Source organism: Gossypium hirsutum, chromosome A12 (assembly GCF_007990345.1).
Source record: "Gossypium hirsutum isolate 1008001.06 chromosome A12, Gossypium_hirsutum_v2.1, whole genome shotgun sequence".
Taxonomy (NCBI): Eukaryota; Viridiplantae; Streptophyta; class Magnoliopsida; order Malvales; family Malvaceae; genus Gossypium; species Gossypium hirsutum.
Genome location: NC_053435.1, coordinates 90,804,215 through 90,808,849, shown reverse-complemented (window position 1 = coordinate 90,808,849; position 4,635 = coordinate 90,804,215). Strand labels below are relative to the sequence as shown.

Below are 4,635 nucleotides of genomic sequence, written 5' to 3'. Positions count from 1 at the left end.
AAATTACGTAATGATATCTCTTTTTTTGTACAGATGGATTTAGAAACACTCTACGATGCATAGGAGAGATATAAGGACCTTTTGAGAAGATGTCCTCACCATGGGTTACCACTCTGGCTATAGGTTCAAACTTTTCATAATGACTTGAACCCTTCAACTCGACAAATGGTTGACGCAGCTGCTGGTGGAACCATCAATAATAAAACACCTAAAGATGCCTATGAATTTATAGAGGATATGTCACTAAATAACTATTAGTGGCAAGTCATGAGGGCCAAGCCAACGTAAACAACCGGTGTTTATAATGTTGATTCGGTCACCATGCTCTCTAATCAGGTAGAAATCTTGAATAAGAAAATTGATGGTTTTCTTAGTTCTTCATAGGTTCACCCAGCAATGCAGTGCGAAGCAAATGGAGGTGGATCGAGCAATTTAGAATACCCACCTTATGGCCACAACATGGAGAACGAGCAGTTAAATTCCATGGGTAATAATCCTCGATCTCAAAACAATCCTTATAGCAATACTTACAATACAGGTTGGAGGAATCACCCAAATTTTTCATGGGGAGGCCAAGGAAATCAGAAACCACCAACCCCTCCAGGCTTTTAGCAACCACCATACCAGCAGGAGAAAAAGCTGAACCTTGAGGATATGCTAACCAAATTCATCTCGGCGTCAAAGACTCATTTCTAGAATACTGAGGCAGCATTCAAAAATCAACAAGCATCAATCTAGGGGCTCGAAACTCAGATTGGACAGCTCGCCAAGTTGATTTCCGAATAACCACAAGGTAGCCTACCAAGCAACACTGAATCTAAGCCAATGGAGCAACTCAACGCAATTGCCATTAAAGATGAGGAAGGGTTAGTGGCAAAACCAAGGCCAGAACCGGTGGTAAGCAAATGTAAGAATGAGGTAGGCCAATACGAACAAAAATTGGTAAGTACAGAATATAAACCTTGTGTGCCATACCCTAATGCGACAAGGAAATACCACTCAAACGAACAATTTGGTAAATTCCTTAAGCTTTTAAAGAAACTACATATTAACCTACTGTTTATTGAAGCACTTTTGCAGATGCCGAACGCGGTCAAATTTTTAAAGGAGCTTCAGCAAATAAACGAAAGTTAGATGAAAGGTCGCATGTAGAGCTGAATGCGGTTTGCTCAGCCATTCTTCAGAATAAGCTACCCAAAAACTAAAAGATCCAGGGAGTTTTATGATTCCTTGTTTAATTGTTAGTTTAGATGTTAATAATGCGTTGGTTGATCTAAGGGCTAGTATCAATGTTATGCCTTACAAATTGTTTAAGCAACTAGGTATAGGGAAACCCAAAAAAACTAGCATGAGCATTCAATTAGCAGATAAAACTGTCAGATTTCCTAGGGGTATCATTGAAGACGTACTCGTTAAAATTGAAAAATTTATATTCCTAGTTGATTTTGTTGTTTTAGACATAGAAGAGGACAGTAATGTTCCTTTAATTTTGGGAAGGCCCTTTTTAGCAACTTCTAGAACAATTATCGACGTTGGCACAGGTGAACTCACACTTTGTGCAGGAGACGAAACAATCACCCTTCAAGCTCGCAACCCGAACAACACATCAAAAATTGAAGGTGATTGTACAAATTGTTCCACTAAAACTGATCATACGGTGCAACCTATTTTGCAGGAAATAAGTTTGAAGGACACACATGAGCCACGTTCAATCCACAACAAAGGATCTACACATGAAGAACGAATGTTACAAATCGAGGAGTTAGATGAATGGCTAACATTTAAATCGAGAAAACACGATGAACCAAAACTACACCAGAATGAGCTCAATGCCTCACCAAATCAACTTAAGGTTGGAGATAAAGTTTCGTTAGATGCCGCAGATCCTCACATTGACACTGCCAAACCGAATGAAGGAATTCCTCTTACAGTACTTAGCATTTTACCATTTGGTACAGTTGAGGTAAGTCATCCCAAATTCGGCACTTTTAAGGTAAACAATACCCTCCTAAAACCTTATTTTGATGGCATTTATAGCAGGAATCTCGAACCACCATGATCACACACCAGAAAGGTAAGTCGAGCTTAGACTATAAATAAGCGCTTCTTGGGAGGCAACCTGAGCACTAACAATATTAATTTCTTTAAATTTTAGTTTTAACATCTAACATACTAACCGACTCATGGAACACAGGCTTTCTAAAGCACACACGCCAAGTACACGGGTGTGCTTTAGGCCATGTGAAAATAGGGTAAAATTTTCCCCAACACGGGATGCGATAAGTCGCCACGACCATGTGTTAGAACCGTGGGCGATCCTACCAAAACAACACGGGCGTGCGACACGCCCGTGTCTTAGAATTGTGGTCAAATTTGAGAAAATAGCACGAGCATTCGCCATGTCCGTGACTATAACCCGTGGTCGAACCTGTTAGATTAACACAAGCATGGGCCTACATACACGGGCATGGGAGAAGCGAATGAAGACATACACGGCTATGTGCACCCACACGCCCAAGGAACATGGGTGTGGGCCAATTGTCAGACATGCCCAAATTCAAAATTCGTGAATCACACGGGTAAAAAGTGGGGAACACGGGCATGTCCCCTGGCCGTGTGTCCCAAAATCTATAAATACCCTTCACTATTCATCATATTCTTCACCCAAAATCCCTAACCCTAGCCGCTGCAAGTCCACACGGTCTCCCTGCCACGCCCGTACACCGCCTCTAACTCCATTTTCGACACCCATTCTCATCTTTTTAGTGTTTTTTTACTCTTTTCTCTCTATTTTATTCATCCCTTTTACTAGTTTTATGATTCTTATGGTTTTATTTGGCAGATTTTTTATTTATATCATAGTTCTCACTATAGTCATGCTTATACATTTATTCTTTTCCATTTTAGTCAATGCTTTCTGATACATTCATTCTTTTCGTGTGTTTCCATAAGAGTCTAGGTCAGTCATGTTATGTTGAAAATAATCATGCTTTTATTATGTCAATTGCTATATAAACTTCTATCATTTAGATTAAACTATATTCATGATTACTTCTTGAGTTAGTTGGTTATGTTTTATTTTTTTTCTTCTTGTAGGCATATCATATTAAGCTCACGTGGTAAGAAAACTGCCATCACTGCTTTGAAAAAGTAGAAAGGGACGTCTTCCTAGGGCCCTACTGTGGAAATTCGTCAACCATACCTCCAATTTCCACCTGGCAATCAAGAGGAACTATTCCAAATCCTACAGGCCCGACCTTTAGGTGTGGGTCGCTGCATTGACTGGACTGCGCTTGAGCAAGTCCAGTTGGCTGACGATGTGCGAGCACTCTTGAGAATCGATCCATGGGACCTTTTCTTTAAGATCATCGAGCCGACATACCTTGAGCTCACACTTGAATTTATCTCAACATTCCATGTTCAAGACGTCATGACCAACTTTGATGTTCCCAAAACAGTCCAGTTCCGTCTTAGAGATTTAGTCTGCCAGTTAAGTGTGCCCGAGTTCGGAAGAGCTTTGAGCCTGTACACAGAGGAGTTCATGGATGAGAACGACCTCGAAACTCTCCGTTACCACATCCACTACTCTCTCCCAAAGTGTTGGTATACTTTGGTCCCCGGTTCAGCCACCTATGACTCGAGCCGCTCCAGTGCATCGGCTCTCACTCCCTTCTTGAGGTACTTACACGCCATCTTGGTACACACTTTGACAGGACATCGAGAGAGCACCGGTGTCGTCAACACTCACGACGCCTACTTTCTATGGAGCATGGCGAAAGGGCATGTACTCGACCTCGCCTACTTTATTTCCCTCGCCATTCGCCACCAGACGGAGTGGCATCGGAGTGGGGTCATCTCCATTGGCCCTTACATGACTTGACTGGCATGGCACTTCGAGCTCGTCAACACAGCAGCCCAATCATCGTCCCTTACTCTTATTGGCCAGATGTCCCCACAAGGCATCTCGAGCATGCTTAGTATGAGGATGATCAAAAAGCGCCGAGGAACCCACCCTCCTCAGTATCGCCTCGCCCAATCAGCCGAGGAGGGAGGCCCCGAGGACATTACTGATGATGTCCCTCCATGTCATGAGGACCCACCGTCTCAACCACCACCACCCTCTCGTCTAGTTCATGCGGCGGCTTCATATGCTGACATCTCTGAGCGCCTAACTCGATTCGAGCAGCAGTGTTTTAGCGCTTCGATCACATTGATGCTACACTACACCAGATTTGTCAGCACTTCCACATCTCATCGCCACCCCCACCTCGCAAACCATCTAGCGATGAAGATTTTTAAAAGCTTTTATTTATTATTTTACGTTTTTACTTTTATTCTACTTTAAGACTACTTTTTATTTTTCTTTAAGCTTATTTTTATTAGGTTTTATAATTTTTATTTAACAATTTTGAATTTTGGCTATTTCATATCGAGTAGTTATTCTTCCTTATATATTCCCCAAAAGGTTTCTAATTCTATTCCCTAAAAAGTTTCTGATTCTATCACAGTTATAAAGAGCTCCTAAGCTCATTACATAGGAACTAAAAACTCCACCGGGAAAGGTTCTCCACGACTGCCACGTCCTGCTCGACCACGACCATAGCTACCACCAGATATAATATTCTTTTGGCGCAG

At 41.9% G+C, this 4,635-nt stretch overlaps 1 non-coding gene across 1 annotated transcript; it reads right to left on the bottom strand.

Moving 5' to 3' along the window:
- Nucleotides 1–107, bottom strand: LOC121211810 (small nucleolar RNA R71). Its single transcript, XR_005907028.1, has one exon. It is a non-coding gene; the product is annotated as a small nucleolar RNA R71 (small nucleolar RNA).
- Between the last annotated feature and the right edge of the window lie 4,528 nt (nt 108–4,635).